The sequence below is a fragment of the Oryctolagus cuniculus genome, chromosome Y (assembly GCF_051225735.1).
Source record: "Oryctolagus cuniculus isolate XC-2025 breed Fujian yellow rabbit chromosome Y, ASM5122573v1, whole genome shotgun sequence".
In the NCBI taxonomy this organism is placed as follows: domain Eukaryota; kingdom Metazoa; phylum Chordata; class Mammalia; order Lagomorpha; family Leporidae; genus Oryctolagus; species Oryctolagus cuniculus.
This window is the reverse complement of record NC_142889.1, coordinates 32,057,568-32,076,168: the sequence shown is the minus strand read 5'-3', so window position 1 is coordinate 32,076,168 and position 18,601 is coordinate 32,057,568. Positions and strand designations below refer to the sequence as shown.

Sequence of the window (18,601 nt, the reverse complement as noted above, 5' to 3'; positions counted from 1 at the left end):
TCTGTAATTAACACACAATTTTTCTTAGGTGTTTAAATTTTAACTGAAAAGTGATCCCTGTTAGGAATTTGGAAAACATTATGCTGAGTGAAATAAGCCAATCCAAGATTCTATTTGTTTTTATTTGAAAATTGGAGTTACTCAGAGAGAGCAAAGGCAGAGAGAAAGAGAGGTCTTCCTTCTGATGGTTCACTCCCCACTTGGCCACAATGGCCAGAGCTGTGTCAATCTGAAGCTAGGAGCCAGGAGCTTCCTCTGGGTGTCCCATGGCAGTGCAGGGGCCCAAGGACTTGGGCCATCTTCTACTGCTTTCCAAGGCTATTACAGAGAGCCAGATCAGAAGTGGAGCAGACAGGTCTTGAACCAGCACCCATATGGGATGCCAGCGCTTTAGGCCAGGGTTTTAACCCTCTACACCACAGCACTGGCCCAGAAAGCAATATTATTAACAATATAGAAAAAAGAGAAACAAGGGAAAGGGAAGCTAGATATATAAATAGAAATACAGACATATGATGAGATAGAAAAGAGGAAGCAGAAAAAGCAGAGGCAGAAACTGAATGAGGAGGAAGAGGAGGAGGAAGATGAAAAGAGGAGGAGGAGGAGGAAGAAATGTTATGAAGTATAAATCCATGAAAATACATACAAAATGTATGGGGAAAATTATGAAAAAAACCTAAATCAATGGATTTAAGTCTTAATCTGAAAAACACAATAGTATTAAGGTATTCATTCTTCCCATATGAACCAAAAGATTCAGCATGGTCCAATAAAAATTCCAGTAAGCTGTCTTGTAGACAATGATCAACATTTTTCTAAATTTGTAAACTGCAGACATTATTGAATAATAGTAAATCTGAGGAATAAACATTTATTGATTTCATGTTTTATTATAAACATACAGTAATGAAAAGGTCATGATGTTGGGTAAAGAAGAAATGTGGCTAAAGGGGATGGCATAAATATATGGAGGTAAATATTTATACTTAACTGATCTTGGTGAAAGGTACAGAGAAGAACATGTATTCCTTTTAAGATTTTTTTGAGCAGTACAGTTACAAGCAGAGAAATGGAAAAACAGAGAGAAAGGTCTTCCATCCACTGGTTCACTCCCCAAATGTCCACAATGGACAGAGCTGTGTTGGTCCAAAGCCAAGAACCAGGAGCTTCTTCCAGGTCTACTACATCAGTGCGCAGGTCCAAGCACTTGGGCCTTCCTCTACTGCTTTCCCAGGCCATAATAGAGAGCTGTATCAGAAGAGGAGAAACCAGGACATGCATCAGTGCCCATATGAGATGCCAGCATCCCAGGCAGTGGCTGTGCCACTATACCACAGTGCTGGCCCTTGATGAATATGTAATTTTTGTAACAATTGGATATAGTGCTCTTGGATGACCAAGTGGAGAAGAAAACAGAGATACATATAAACATATAACATATAAACTCATTCAATATAGTGAATAGACTTTTACATAGGTAAAATGAAAAAAGAAATTAATTGCCTTAGTGTTATATGCAACACTGAATATATGATCAACAAAAATATAATGCAGACTTTAGTTTTATAAAGATTTATTTAATTTGAAAGTCAGAATTATACACACACACACAGAGGGAGATAGAGGGTAACAGAGAGAGAAAGAGTGAGAGAGAGATATTTCTTCCATATGCTGGTTCATTCCTCAAGTGGTTATAACAACCAGCATTTGGCCAGGCTGAAGCCAGCAGCCAGGAGCTTCATCAAGGTCTCTCATATGGGTAATGGGGCCCAAACACTTGTGTCATATTTGGTTGCTTTCCTGGGCCATTATCAATGAACTGAAATAGAAGTGAAGCAGCCAGGATTTGTGCTAGTGTCCATAGGGCATGCCAAAACCACAGGCAATGGCTTTACCTGTTCTGCTACAATGCTGGTCATGTAACATGTATTCTATTAAATTAAAAATGTCTTATATTCAAAAAGAATTTTATAAAATAATGAAAAATACATCCTATCCTGGGAGAGAATATTAGCAAAGTATATATGTGGGGCTGGTATTACAGGATGTTGGGTGAAGCCACAGATTGCTATGCCATTTGTGTCCTGAATGCTCCATTTCCAATCCAGCTCCCTGCTAATATATATGGAAAAGCAGTGGAGGATTGCTTAAGTATTTAGACCTCTGTATCCATGAACGAAATTGAGATAAAGCTCCTGAATTAACCCAATCCTGGCCATTGCAGCAATTTTGGAAGTGAAGCAGTGGGTCAAAGCTATTTCTTTCTGTCTTTTCCTCTCAGTAACTCGACCTTTCAAATAAGTAAATAAATAAATATATATTTAACAATAGCAGCAGTCATTGAATGAAAAATTAATAAAGACTTTGTAAAACTCAGCAATGAGGTGACAAATTATCAAATTTAAAAACAGCAAATTAACTAAGAATTGTCTTTACATTGAATATATGCAGATTAGAAAAAAGCACATAAAATTATGAGATAAGAGAAAGGACTGTAAAGAAAGAACTCAAATTTAACCAGCATTAAGCACTAATATTTTTGAGATAGATATAATAAACAAATAAACACAGCAGTGTAAAAGAATATCGACAAGAATATCAAAAAAACAAAAATCACATTCATTATTGGTCAGAATATATAAGGGTACTTTACAAGACATCTGGAGGTGTGATTGTGAAGTCTTCAATAGTGTCACCATACAATGCAGCAAAGATGTCCATATAATTTACCCAGTTTATGTGAAAATACATATTCCACACTATCCAGCTTGAACATAAATGCAATAGTTTTATTCATATTGGATTTCACAGGTATGAAACCAAGATGCCCTGCAGTAGATGAACAGATAAACAAATCGTCACACAATGTGGGGACATTTGAGGCACAACTGATGTGACAACATACAAAACCACTGGGATGCAGATAGTGGGCTGGATTGGATTCATAGAGGCCCAGAGCCAAAGGAAGACACAGGGTACAGGTCAATAGCATAGACACCTGACAGAAGCAGCAGCTTTGGAAAGACACAGGGTGGTACCCAAAACTGCCAAAAGTTACTCTGTAAAAAGAAGTGTTGGAGATGAAGGAGCCCGGATATAGGTTAAATGGAACAGGGAAGAACTTGGACAAGGATCTACCTCTCCTTCTGTCTCATCGACATTGTTCTGGAGGTATAGTCAGGGAAACTGACTGAGGAACAGGAAATATTAGGTAAAAGGGTCAATTTTTCACCAAGAAAACCTTGATATATATAATAGAACATAACCAAATATAAACTGATGAGAGGATTAAGCAAGATTCTTGGGTTCAAGAGCAATATATAAAATGAAGGGTGTTACTAGGCACAAGAAAAAAAAAATAGGCAACATTTTTGAAGGACAAAATACAGACTAGGAAACAAATCTCTAGACAGATCAATGAGATCAAGAAATAATACTCAACCGTTTGCAAATCAGTACTAAAAATCTCAAACTCACAGAAAAATAAAAACAAGAATATAAAGAAAAGACCTAGAGCCCAAACACTGCGTAAACCGTAACTCACGGAAAACGTTTAAGGAGCCCCGAATCACAGGATCACAGACAATGAAACAGGGAAGTATTTCAGGAGATGGTCTGGAAGGTGTCGGCCCCCTCTGCTGTGGGAGTGTCGTGTCCCAGGAAGAGGAGAGACAGCTTCAAACTTGAGCCCAAGGCACCCACCTTATTCCCCCAACACAGCACAGTCCCAAGGCCCGCAGGCTGCATCTGATTGGCTGCGTCTCCTCTGACGCCATAAGTGCGCGCCATTGTGTGACCTACCCAAGCAGGTTGGCCTGGGCAACGCTGTGTGAATCTTCTTTCTGGGCTCCGCCGTTCTTTGCTTCCCGGCTCTGCTCCTGGTCGCGGCCTCCCGTGGTCAGCCTTTCCGTTCCCTCTTACAGAGACCTCAGGACCGGGACTCCTCAGAAGCTGGAAAATGGTGAGTGAGGTCCAGTCCCGTCAGGCCGCAGGATGTGCGCTGGGCCACAGCTGGATCCCTGAAAGTCTTGTCCTGGCCCTGTTTGCAGTGACGGTGGCTCAGCTCTGGAGCCCCGAATCCGCCAACATTGTTGATGAGGACAGGAAGGAACTTAGAATTCAGACTTCAGATCTGGCTGTCACGTGAGTGAGAAGCTGATTTGCGGGTCCTCTGTCCCACCTTTCTCTTTAGGGATGACCGGAGTCTCCTGAATTGCAAACAAGGTTTAATGTCAGTAACCCAGTCCTTTCAGTGTAGCTCTTCCTAGGGCCCTGCGTAGCTTTATGTTAATAATAACACAAGGTCTCAAACCGGGTAAATTATGAAAAAAGGGTGTTATTTGACTCAAGGTTCTGCTCAAGGTTGCGAGGTAGCATCTGGCGGTGGCTTCTTGTTGGCAGAGGCTTGGGGTGCCGCAGAAACCATGTGGCCAAATAAAGGGAGTGCTGGTGTGGCCAGGGCAAAGTGGCTTCTACAGCAGACCCTCTGGAGATAGTCCATTAATCATATGAATAGATTGAGCCTAATCATTACTTGGAATATTCCACTTGGTCCCATCGATTATGTTCTTATACTTGGAATTAAAGTTCCCCATGAGTTTCTTTTTTTTTTTCTTAAAAAAAAAGATTTATTTATTTATCTGAAAGTCAGAGTTATACAGAGAGAGGAGAGGCAGAGAGAGAGAGAGAGAGAGAGAGAGAGAGGTCTTCCATTGGATCGTTCACTTCTCAATTGACCACATAGCTGGAGCTGCATTGATCCAAAGCCAGGAGCCAGGAGCTTCCTTTGGGTTTCCCACATGGGTGCAGGGGCCCAAGCACTTGGGCCGTCTTCTACTGCTTTCCCAGGCCATTGCAGAGATTGATCAGAGTGGAGTAGCCGGGTCTTGAACCTGCACCCATATGGGATGTTGGCACTTCAGGCCAGGGTGTTAACCCACTGTGTCACAGAGCTAGCCCCAAAGAGTTTCAGAGGGATAAACCATATTCAATAAAGAGTATGAAGCCTGGCCCCCCCCCCCCAAAAAAAAAAAAAAGATCAGGGCCATTTCCCTGGCATAGTGAGTAAAGCTGCTGCCTGCAGTGCTGGTATCCCAAATGGGTGCAGTTTCCAGTCCTGGCTGCTCCACTAATGCTCCAGCTCCCTGCTAATTCCTCTGGGAAAGCACTTGGCGATAGCCCAAATCCTTGGCCCTTGCACTCATGTGGGAGACCTGGAAGAGGCTCCTGGCTCCTGGCTCCGGGGTTTGGATTGGCCCAGCTCTGGCCATTTCAGCCACTTGGGGAGTAAAGCAGCAAATGGAAGACCCCTCTCTCTCTTTTTGTTTCTCTCTCTCTCTCTGCCTCTCTGTAACTCTGCCTTTCATATAAATAAATAAATCTTTAAAAACAAACAAAAAATCAGTAAAAATGTCCAAATCTCCTCCCATGTTGCCAAATGCTAACTGCTCCTTGAAGTTCACAACACCATCAATGATTTTCTTTATGGCATATTTCATTCAGCTTCAGTTAAAATACTATTGCTAAAATAACATTGTCTTTTTTTCCCCACAAGAAAATTCCTTAACCTTTTAAAACACTTATTTTCTGTCTATGAACCTATCCTATTAGAGGAAAGCTATGAATGCTTACCTGACACACAAGTGTAAAGAGATCTTTGTTTAAAATGGGTATTTGTAGTAGTGGTTAAGATGTTCCTAGGACTCCCACAGTCCCTCTCAGAGACCCCTGGTTTGCATTCCAGCTCTGCTTCCAGCCTAATGTTCACCTGAGGAAGAGGCAGTGATGGTTCAAGTACTTGGGTCCCAATCACCCACATAGGAGGATCTGATTTAATTCCAGCCTCCTGGCTTCAACATGGGCCAGCCTTGACTTTTGCATGCATGTGAGGAGTGAACCATTTAGTGGAAGATCTTTCCATGACTGTCTCTGCAGCTCTACTTGTGAAATAAAATACATTTTTAAAAAACTGTCCATTTCTTCTTATCTCCCTTAAATGCAGACATCTTATTAAAATGTCAACAGTTTGAGAATCCCCTCGGAAGCTTTACAGGGCAATGTCTCCCTAACACACTCCTCTCTTTCCCTTGTCCTGAGTTGTGGGTGATGACAGATTTTCCAGGGGCCAGATCCTTAGGAGTATCAGGTGAGTGCCAGCCCCTGGCTGTTTCTTCCTAAAGAACAGTAGTAAGAAGGGGGACATTTGATGTCTCTAAGGCAAAGGGTCTCTACTGTATACCCTCCATCAATGTTGCTAACCCATTGGGACACTAAAATTTCTTCTCCCAAGTTCAGTTCCCACTATGGGAGACATATTAGTGACAGCTAATTTGATGCTGATATTGAAGGGGCAGGGCAGAAATGAGTTATGCCCTCTAGGTTCTATCTGCCTTATGCAGGAGGGAAATCTTTTGTAAAGGTAAAGAAAGACCTGACCTAGCTAAGTGGTGCCAGATTTGAAAAGCAAATGCACATGCATTTTGCATCCACAGATTTGGTTTAATCAGAGTATAATTTGTCAATTTTCAATGTCTAGGAAGATCAGCTTCTGTTGGCTGAGAAAGTTTAAATTTGAGATTATTTTCATGACTGGTATAATAAAAATTTTATTTGAATTTGTCATTTTTGGCTCAGAGATCCTAAGACATCTGGAATTTCCTGAATGGTAGGCCTGGCTCTGTTCCTGCCTAACACACACATTTCAGATGGTAGCTACGTCTGTGTTAATGAGATGACTCTGGGTAGGATCCCTAAATAACATCAGAATGGGGACAGGGCATCAGAAAGAGCCAATACTTGCTTTCCACTGGCATCTTCATGGGGCTGCATGGTGCTTATTTTTATATTTAGTCTATGTCTTTATGTTTGCCTTTAAAATATATTTATGCATCTTCAGTTGATATATAAAATATCATATGTCTTTTATGTGATGAGAACACTTAAAATCCAATTTCTTCATTATTTTCCTTAGTAGAACACATTGTTATTAACTATTGTTATCATGTTGTACAATGTACATTTTCAAGTTATTCTTCCTATGGAGTTGAAATTTATTCCCCTTTGAGCAACATGGCCTCGAATCCCCTCCATGTCTCTTTAAATTTAAATAATTTTCCTGTGGATCCAAAGTTGGGTCTTGGTCTTAATTGAACTGTGTCAGTCTCTTAATTGGAGTAATTAGTTAATACACATTTAAGATGATGATTGCTATATTTGGATTAATATGCAGCATATTTGAAATTGATTCCCCTTTATTATAATTCTTTCTAAAAGTCTTACTGATTTGTATTTGTTTGAAAAAGATCTAGAAACAGAGGAAGAGAAAGATCTTTTTTTTTTATTTTTTTGACAGGCAGGAGTGGACAGTGAGAGAGAGAGACAGAGAGAAAGGTCTTCCTTTTTCTGTTGATTCACCCCCCAATGGCTGCTGCAGCCTGTGTGCTGTGGCCAGTGCACCGCATTGATCCATAGCCAGGAGCCAGATGCTTCTCCTGGTCTCCCATGTGGTTGCAAGGCCCAAGGACTTGGGCCATCCTCCACTGCACTCCCGGGCCATAGCAGAGAGCTGGACTGGAAAGGAGCAACTGGGACAGAATCTGGTGCCCTGCCTGGGACTAGAACCCGGTGTGCTGGCACCACAGGTGGAAGATTGGCCTATTGAGGCATGGTGCCAGCCCGAGAAAGATGTTATCTAATGTTTTAGTCTCTGAATGCCTGCAACAATTGTGGTTAATTCAAGCTAAGCACAGGAGCCAAGAAGTCCTTCCAGGTTTCCCCCATGTGTGGCAGAGATCCAAACACTAAAAGCATGAACTGCTGCCTGCCACAGTATGCATTAGAGGGAAATTGTATCAGAACTGGAAAAGCTGTACTCAGACCTGACATTCTGATATGGGATGTGATCATCAGAAGTAGTGTGTAAAATGCTCCACCCAACACCCAGCACTGTCTTTGTTCATAAAGTTTCCCTAGTTTTCTCACTTATCACTTTATTTTTTTAAGATTTATTTTATTTATTTGAAAGGCAGAATTACAGAGAGGTAGAGATAGAGAGAGAGGTCTTCCATCCGCTGGTTCACTCCCTAGATGGCCGCAATGGCCGGAACTGCACCGATTCAAAACCAGGAGCCAGGAGCTCCTTTTGGGTCTCCCGCATGGGTACAGGGGCCCAAGGACGTGGGCCATCTTCCACTGCTTTCCAAGGCTATAGCAGAGAGCTGGATCGGAAGAGGAGCAACCGGGACTTGAACCGGCGCCCATATGGGATGCCAGTGCTGCAGGCCAGGGTGTTAACCCGCTGTGCCACAGTGCCGGCCCCTTATCTCTTTTTCAAAAGATTTATGCATCTATTTTATTTATGAGTAGAGAGACACACAATGTGAAACAAGAGGGAATTGCCATCTGCAAGTTCATTCTCCAAGTTCCTGTGTGATAATTGTGATTTTCCTGGACAAAGATATAAGCCAAGAAATTAATCTATGTCAAAGATTGAGATGGCAGAGATGCAAAAATCACGTCATTACCTACTTCCTTCCAGGGTATGCATTAGCACAAAGTGGGAATTGGGAATGTAGCCAAGACTAAAACACTGGACTCCAGTGTGGGATGGTGGCATTCAGAACTCTCTCTTAACCACTATACAAAAGGCCCACATCTTCTCACTAAAGTTGAGCATTCTATTAAGATGTCAAGGATATATGCTTTCTAATATTTTAAAATAATTTCTCTAGAGTTTGCAGTGTACACTATCAAATAACCCAAACCCACTTTCAAGTAACATGCTATTTTTTAGGTAGTGCAGATAACTTTTAATAGAATTTTCCCAATCCCTTCCTCTTACCTTCTGTATAATTTGTCATTCCTTTTATCTATCAGAAGTTGTAACGACTGAGTTGATATCATTTTGGATAAACCTTTTTTTCTGGTAAATTATGTAGAAACAAACAAAGTGAATTCCTTTTTGTACCTTCACTTAATTTTTTAAAGATTTATTTATTTATTTGAAGGGCAGTTGCAGAGAAGCAGAGGTATAGTGAGAGAGAGAGAAAGAGGGAGAGAAGTCTTCCATCTGCTGGTTCACTCCCCAGATAGCCTCAATGGCCGGAGCTGTGCCGATCTGAAGCCAGGAACCAGGAGCTTCCTTCTGGTCTTCCCATGTGGGTGCAGGAGCCTAAGGACTTGGGCCATCTCCCATTGCTTTCCCAGGTCATAGCAGAGAGCTGGATTGGAAGTGAAACAGCCAGGACTCAAACCAGTGCCCATATGGGAAGTGGGCACTACAGGAGGCAGCTTTACCTGCTACACCACAGTGCCTGTCCCTACTCAGGTCCTTTTACTGGTTAACTATATTGTTTCTTGTTGCTACTGTGCAGTTTTTCCAGTTCTGTATGTATTCTGTGTATCAGTCCTTTGTCAGATGCATAGTTTGCAAATGTTTTAGCTCATTCAATTGGTTATATCTTCATTTTGGTGGCTGTTTTGTTTATATTTTTGTTTTTGGTTTTAGGAATCTTCTTAGTTGATATCAAAATTATATATTTGTGTTTTTATTGCCCACACTTTTGGGATCTTATTCAAAGCTATTGCTTATGCCAGTGTTGTAGAGTTCCCTGTCTTCTTTATGAGATTTATGTCTTACATTAAGTTCATTGAGTAAATTTGTTTTTTGTGTAGGGTAACATTGGGGCAGTCTCCTTTCAGTCTTCTGCGTACGAATACCCATTTTCCTCTGGACAATTACTGAAAAGATTTCTTTCTTTAGCATATTTTTGGAGTATCTGTCAAATGTAAATTATCTGTGGATGTATGGGTTTCTTTCTGGGACCTCTATTCTGTCCCATTGGTCTATGTGTCTGTTTTAATGCCAGTGGTTATAATATCTGTTATAAAGTAATACATATAATATACTATATATTATATGTATTATAATATATTATAATTATATTATGATTATAATATATTATATATTATATAATATGTAATATGTATATAATATAGTATAATTATATGTTATTATATATGTATTAACAAATATTATAGTATACTATCTGTTATAAATATCTGTATTGGATTCAGATATTTTAGTGATACCAGAATGCTGTTCTTCAGTATTGCTTTGGCTGTTTGGGGTACTTTTTGACCCCATATTAATTCTCCAAAACATTGATTAATTTGAAAGTTGGAATATTAGAGAAAGAGAGGGAGAGACAGAAAGAGATATTCCAACTGTTGATTCACTCCTCAAATGGTCACAGTGGCCAGGCCTGGGCCAGATGGAACTTAGGAGCCAAGAGCTTCATTTGAGTCTCCCATGTGGGTGGCAGGGCCTCAAGTACTTGAGCTGCCTTCCATTGCTATCCCAAGCCATTAGCTGAGAGCTGGCTCAGAAGTGGACCACTTAGGACTCAAACCAGAGCACATCTGGGGTACCAGCATCACAGATGGGGGCTTTATGTGATGTGCCACAATGCTGACCCCAATTCCATATTATTTTTAAGTTCATTTTGTGTAATACTATGAAGAATTTATTTGTGTTCTGATGGCAGTTTTTAACCTTTTCTCTTCAATTCCTTTCATCACTATTTGTAAATTTTTTCTTGCAGAGGTCTTTCACATCCTGGGTTATATTTATTCCAAGGTCTTTTGTTTTCTTGCAGCTGTTGTGAATCCAATTTTTTTATAGTTTTCAGTGAGTTCACTATTGGATACAAAAGTGCTCCTGATTCTTCTGTGTTCATTTTGTATCCCGCAACTTTGGTGAATCCATTGATCTGTTACAGAAGTCTCTTGGTAGAGTCATTTGTTTTCTCTGTGTATAGAATTGTGTCATCTGGAAACAGAACATAATTTGCTTTCTTCTTTCCTGTTAGCAGCCTTTTCTTTCTGCCACTTGCCTACTTTTTTGGTGCAAACTTTCAGTGCAATATTGAATAACAGTGGTTAGACTCAGCATTCTTGTCTGGCTCCAGATCTTGAATGAAATGCTTTCAGCTCTTTGCCATTCTGCATAATGTTAGATATGGGTTAATAATATACAGGCTTTACTGTATTGAGGTATGATCCTTCTAAAAATATGTTGCTCACAATTTTGTCATAAATTGATGTTAATTTTTGAATGCTTTAATTACCCCAATTGAGATAATTCTAATGATGTTATCCATCATCTTGTTGATGTGATTTATTTTCTTTTTGATTTGCATGCATTTAACTATCCCTTACACCCCCAGGACACATCCTAATTGGTTTTTGTTTGCTGTAGGATTTGATGGCTACTCTTATGAAAATTTTATATCTATAATCATCAGGCATATTGGTCTATAGTTTTATATTTGAAAGATAGAGATCTCTCTGCTGACTCACTCCAATATTGGAATCTAGACAATTCTTTCTTCATGGATGACTTTGAAGGGGATTCATTTCTTTAAAGTGTTTGGAGTAATTTTAGAAGGACAGATGTTAGTCCTTTAAAAAAAAGATAGAGAATTAGGCTGGCGCCATGGCTCAATAGGCTAATCCTCCACCTTGTGGTGCCGGCACACCAGGTTCTAGTCCTGGTCAGGGTGGCGGATTCTGTCCCAGTTGCCCCTCTCCCAGGCCAGCTGTCTGCTATGGCCCAGGAGTGCAGTGGAGGATGGCCCAAGTGCTTGGCCCTGTACCCCATGGGAGACCAGGATAAGCACCTGGCTCCTGCCTTTGGATCAGCGTGGTGCACCGGCCACGGCGGCCATTGGAGGGTGAACCAATGGCAAAAAGGAAGACCTTTCTCTCTGTCTCTCTCTCTCACTGTCCACTCTGCCTATCCAAAATAAATAAATAAATAAATAAATAAATAAATAAATAAATAAATAAAAGATATAGAATTAGTAATGAAGACAATATTTTAAACGCATATAATTTTCTCAGAGAGATTACTAAATTAGCTGTATAAGGAATCCTAGTGAGGTTTTCAGCATTTTGGTAGTCACTTGTAATGTTGTTCAATGTATCTTTAAGTTTATTATCTGTGTGTTGTCAGTTCACACACTGATTATCACTAGTTTCATGAGAATGGGGATGACTTACGGGATTTGAAATAGAAAAATTATAATAACACCAATCTTTGTAACATCTGTGCAGTCTATAATGTACATAAATAATAATGTGAGTCATTTATAAGATATTTGAGTTTAATTCCTTTTAGCTGATATGCCATTACTAGGTGGCAATTATAAACATAATTCATAATTCACTGAGCAAGCAAACAATAAAGTTGTAAGTTTCCTAGAGAGATTTCTGACATGACAGTGTGAGTAGTTGTGTGGACCCTCACTCCAGTAGAATTAATCAAAACAACTTTGCAAACTAATATCCCTGCAAAGACTCTAGATATGGTCTCAAAGACATTTAGCAGCTAAATATTAGGAAAATCTAAGATTTGCTAAGAGCAGAGGGACTCAGCAGTACTATTTAAATCTAGACCTGATTTCCCTCTCCCCTGCCCTGGATCAGAAGGAAGCTATTCCACACAGGAACAATGGAAAACATAGGGCTCTGCTTGCTGGGAGCTGCCTGGGGAGAAAGACATCTTGATTTCTCCTATCTGCAGCTACCTGATGCCAGAATTATGTTCTTTATAAATACAGCTGAGAGATAGGGCTCAATCCCACTCAAGTGACAGAGGCTCTATATTGGTCAGAACACTTGGATTTCCTATTACACTCAACATCCATAGTAGACAAATCTATACAAACAGCATATTTGTAGTGGCTTTAGTTTCAAAGCATTGGGGACATGGAAGAAAAGCAAAAGGGTACTCTTTTTTACTTATTTATTTGTGTTTATTTTATTTTTCTACTGTATTTATTTGAAAGGCAGAATTACAGAGAGGGAAAGAAAGATCTTCCATCAGCTGGTTCACTCTCCCCAAATGGCTTCAATGGCTGTGGCTGGAAGGCTGGAGTCCAACACTCCATTTAAGTCTCCCACATGGGTTCAGAGTCCCAAGGCCCAATGGGATGCCAATATTGCAGAGGGTGGTTTGATCTATTGTGTCACAACACTAATTCCTTTTGTTAATTTTAGAAGCAAGGAGAGGGGGAAGATATAAAAATGCTCACATCAGTGAGGCTGAGTTAACTTAAACCTGGGAGCTACTGAGGCAGGCATGGCAGTACAGCAGGCTGAGCCATTGATGGGGATGCCCATGTCCCATATCAGCATGCTGGCTCAGGCGCTAGCCATTGTACTTTCAATTCATATTGAATACTAGAATTTTTTTGCTAATGTGCAATGGAGGCAGCAGATGAAGGCAGACTTGAATTTCTGCCTTCCATACTGGAGACCTGGATGGAATTCCTCAACCATGTTGGGCTTTCCACAGCCCTAAATGTTAGGGGCATTGGGCAGAGTTATCTAGTCAAAGGGAAATTCCTCTCTCTCTCTCCATTTCCAAATGATTAGTCAATTACTCTTAAATAATTTAACAAAATCAAGACTTGGGAACTCAATCTAGGCTTCCAACATGGCTCAATTTTTCTTATCTACTTGAGTGTTTTACTTATGGTTGATGTGGTTCCAGGTGGGCATTAGCAGAAATATGGAATTAGGAATGCAGCTGGGAATGAAATCCAGGCATTCTGGGATGTGTGTGTCCCAAGAAGCATCTTTTGCTCTTTTAAGATTTATTTATTTATTTTACTTTCTTCAGATTTTATTTATTTATTTGAGAAATAGAGTTACAGACAGTGAGAGGGAGAGATGAGAGAAAAGTCTTCCATCCACTGGTTTACTTCCCAAATGGCCACAATGATCAGAGCTGTGCCAACCCAAAGCCAGGATTCAGGAGCTTCTTCCAGGTCTTCCACATTGGTGCAGAGACCCAAGAATCTGGGCCATTGTCTACTGCTTCCTCAGACCATAGCAGAGAGCTGGATCAGAAGAGGAGCAGCCAGGACTAGAACCAGTGCCCATATGGGATGCCAGTGCCCATATGGGATGCCAGTGCCTAAGACAGAGGCTTAACATACTGAGCCACAACACCTGACTCTTGAGTTACTTTTAAGAGTTATTTATTTATTTGAAAGAGAGAGAGAGAGGCAGAGAGAGAGAGAGAGTATGAGATCTCTCATCAGCTGTTTCACACCCCAAGTGACCTCAATGTTAAGAGCTGGGCTGATCCAAAGCCAGGAGACAGGAGCTTCTTCTGGGTCTTCAACATGGGTGCAGGGGCCCAAGCACTTGGGCCATCTTCCACTGCTTTCCCAGGAAAATTAGCAGGGTACTGGATCAGCAGTGGCATAGCTAGGATTTGAACTGGTACCCATATGGGATGCCAGCACTGCAGGCGATGGCTTTACCCACTAAGCCACAGTGCCAGCCCCACAATAATCCATTTCTTCCACTCACAAGTTCTTTTCATGCCCATTTGCAGTTCATTCCATTCCCAACTTCAACACTAGGAAACTACAAGTAAGCTTTCTGCATCTATAGAATATATATATATATATATATATTTATTTATTTTTAAAAAGACATGTAGATTCTGTGTCTAACTTCTTTCACCTAGCATAATGTTCCTAAAATCCATTTATGTTGTACATTTTGTTTCAGTAATAATTTCACTGAACAGATGCATCATAGTGTATCTATTTGCTCATTGAAAACATTTAGGTTGTTTCAGTTTTATTTGAGTATTAATAAAGCTGTTATGCATATTCAGATGCAGATTCTTTGTGTGACTGTTAGGTTTTCATTCCCCTGAGATAAATAGCTGGGAATGCAACTTTTAAATTATACTCATATGGTGATGTGTGTTTATAAAACGCTGCCATGATTTTTTCCAGAGCTGATATTCCAGCTTACATTCCAACCTGTAATTTGAGAGAGGTCTAGTCACTCCAAATCCTTGCTACCACTTTATATCATCAGCATAAACTTTAGTCAGTATAATAGACTGTGGTAGTATTCATTCTGTTCTTAATTTGTATTTCCACAAAGGCTAATGAACTTGTTTATTTTTCATGTACTTACTTCCAGTATGTATATACCTACCCCTTTGTGAAATGTATGTTCATGTCTTTCTCCATTTCTGATTGGACTTCCTATTTTCCCATAAATCAGTTTAGAGTATGTATATATACTCATATATATAAATTGTATATAGATAGTGTGCATATGTATATATAGTGTGTATCTCTATACACACACATACATACTAGATACATGTACTTTTTGAGGCATGTGATTTGCACCCCATTAGTATGTAGTATTTCATTTTTTGTAACACTGTAAATGCATACTGAAACATTCACCTATCATTTATGTACACAATTGTTTCTTACCTCAGTCAGCCATTTTTATATGTACAAATTTTGAATCTCTGTCATTTTGTAGATATATAAAAAATTATACATTCCTTGTCAATTGGTCTTTTCGTCATTATGAAATGTTATTTTTTATCCCTAGCAATATGCCATGTCCTGAAATCTATGTTGCTTCTTATCAATATAGTCAGTCTAGCTTACTATGATTAGTGTTTGCAAGGTATTCTTTTTCTTTTAACTTGTCTGTGTACTGATATTTAATTTAATTTTCATTTCTTTCAGAAATTTAGCTTTTTTAGCATATAGTTGGAGTGGCTTTTTTTTTTTCAGTAAGAAAACTGATTTAATTGGAATGCTTACAGCCTTTACAGTTAATGTAATCATCAGTAAGACTTTCAGTGTTTCATTGTACTGCATATTTGTTGTTTATTTTGTTCTCACAAAGCTTTCTTTCTTTCTCTAGCTAGTTGTGTTTATTTATTCATTTAGGATATATTTTGTCCTAGCTATTTGTTTATGGGCTTTAGCCCTTTATTCTTTTTAAAATATGGCTATACTGAATGAAATAAGCCAGTCCCAAAGGGACAAATACCATATGTTCTCCCTGATCGGTGACAACTGACTGAACACCAAAAAGGAAACCTGTTGAAGTGAAATCGACACTATGAGAAATGGTGACTTGATCAGCATAGCCCTGACTGTTAATGAACAACTTAATACATTATCCCTCTTAGTAGTTTTTTTTTTTTGTCTGTTCTACTTAATATGACTGGTTTAATTCTGTAATTATCACATAGTTATTCTTAAGTGTTGAAATTTAACTGAAAGGTGATCCCTGTTAAACATAAGAGTGGGGATAAGAGAGGGAAGAGATGTACAATTTGGGACATGCTCAAGCTGACTTGTCCCAAATGGTAGAGTTAGAAACATACCAGGGGACTCCAATTTAATCCCATCAAGGTGGCATGTACCAATGCCATCTCACTATTCCAAGTGATCAATTTCAGTTCACAATTGATCATAATGAAAGGACTAAGAGTCAAAGGGAGCACATAGACAAGTCTAGTACCTGCTAATACTAACTGATAGAATAAATAAAGGGGAGAGTGATCCAACATGGGAAGCGAGATACTCAGCAGACTCATAGAATGGCAGATGTCCTAAACAGCACTCTGGCCTCAGAATCAGCCCTAAAGGCATTCTGATCTGGCTGAAAAGCCCATGAGAGTATTTCAGGCATGGAAAGCCAAGACACTCTGGCAAAAAAAAAAAAAAAAAAAAAAAAAAAAAAAAAACAACAACCTAAATGAAAGATCTCTGTGAGTGAGATCCCAGTGGAAAGAACAGGTCTTCAAAGAAGGAGGTACCTTTCTCTGAAGGGAGGAGAGAACCTCCACTTTGACTATGACCTTGTCTAAACAAGATAAGAGTCGGAGAACTCAAGGGCTTCCATAGCCTTGGAAACTCATGACTGGAGCATAGGGAGAATACTGATGCCATAAACAGGAGTGTCAATTTGTAAAGTCAACAACAGGAGTCACTGTGCACTTACTCCTCATGTAGGATCTCTGTCCTTAATGTGCTGTACATTGAGCTTTAATGCTATAACGAGTACTCAAACAGTATATTTCACTTTGTGTTTCTATGGGGGTGCAAACTGTTGAAATCTTTACTTAATGTATACCAAACTGATCTTCTGTTAAAAAAAAAAAAAGAAGAAATTGTCAATTCCCAACTTGACTCTCACTGGGATTAAACATGACAATAGGTCTGATGTGATTTCATCATCATTTAAAAAATCATCTATTATTTTTCACTTTATGTCTGTGTGGGAGCAAACTGTTGAAATCTTTACTTAATATATGCTAAACTGATCTTCTGTATATAAAGAGAATCAAAAATGAATCTTGATGTGAATGGAAGGGGAGAGGGACTGGGAGAAGGTAGGGTTGCAGGTGGGAGGGACGTTATGGGGGGGAAGGCATTGTAATCCATAAGCCGTACTTTGGAAATTTATATTCATTAAATAAAAGTTAAAAAATATGATTTTCTATGCATTAATATAACCACATTTACCTTATCTCAGTCTATTTGTTTAACATTTTTATTTATTTATGGGCATGCAGGGATGGAGATGAGAGTAAGTTCCAGAGTGAGAGCAAGAGAATGAGGAAGAATGTGTGTGTGAGGGAGAGAGAGGGAGGGAGAGAGACATCTCCCATCAGCAGGCTTCTCTCTCAAATACCAAAAATGCTCATGGTAGGGCTAATTCCAAAGTGGTAACTCGACTAAAATCCAGATCTCCCACATTGGTGGCAAGGACCCATCAATTTGAGTCATCACCTGTTGCTGCCCAAGGGTGTACACCAGCTGGAAACCAGAATCAGAACTCAAAGTAGGATTCAAACCATTATGTTAAAGGGAGGGAGGGAGGGAGGGGGGATGGGAGGGGATGGGAGAGAAGGGAAGGGAAGGGAAGGGAAGGGAAGGGAAGGGAAGGGAAGGGAAGGGAAGGGAAGGAAGGGAAAGGAAGGGATACAAGGAGACAGACATTCTATATGCTAGCTCACTCCACAGATGCTGGATGATGACAATACCCAGAGCTGGTCCAGGCCAGAAGATGGCAAATCAATCCAAGCCACCTCTGTGGGTGACAGAGAATCAACTATTTGAGCCATCACCTGCTGCCTCCCAGAGTTTGCACCAGCAGGAAACTGCAATCAGGAGTGGAGTTGGGACTCCAATCCAGGCCCTCCAATAAGGGATGCAGCTGTATCAAGTGGCATCTTAATTGCTATGACAAAGGCCTGCCCTGTATGTATTTTATTAATTCCAAAACACATTGTTACTATTGTTACATTAAATGGATAAATGTGTATTGAAAGAATTTTAAAAATAAGAGAAACACATTTTATATTTACCTATGGATTTACCATTTCTGGGCGCTTTATTTTTTTTTTTTTTTTTTTTTGTGGATCTGGATTTCCATTTGGCACAAATTTCCTTCAATTTACAATAAATATTTGTACAATAAAAATTTGTTCAAATTATTGTGTAATTTGTAGCAGATGATTTCTTTATTTGTATACCTGAAAAAGCATTTCATCATATGTATGAAAGAAACTTATATATGTGTGTGTGTACACAAATATATATATATATAATACATATATATGTTTCATATATATGTTTCTACTTTTAAACTAAATATAGATGTTATGGTGAGTCTTTCACACTCATTGTTGGAATTTGGAAATCTCCCAGTTTGGGGAATGGTTTTATCTTGGGCTTCCTAGTTTCAC

The 18,601-nt window shown here is 39.5% G+C and overlaps 1 long non-coding RNA gene across 3 annotated transcripts; it reads left to right on the top strand.

The window, feature by feature from the left end:
• Positions 1 to 3,822: 3,822 nt before the first annotated feature.
• Positions 3,823 to 18,165, top strand: LOC149119487 (uncharacterized). 3 transcript variants are annotated; one of them, XR_016228603.1, is made up of 5 exons: positions 3,823 to 3,961; positions 4,050 to 4,143; positions 5,744 to 6,145; positions 17,426 to 17,694; positions 17,877 to 18,165. It is a non-coding gene; the product is annotated as an uncharacterized LOC149119487 (long non-coding RNA). The 3 variants fall into 3 exon arrangements; XR_016228604.1 differs by lacking the exon at positions 5,744 to 6,145; XR_016228605.1 differs by lacking the exons at positions 5,744 to 6,145; positions 17,426 to 17,694.
• Positions 18,166 to 18,601: the final 436 nt, after the last annotated feature.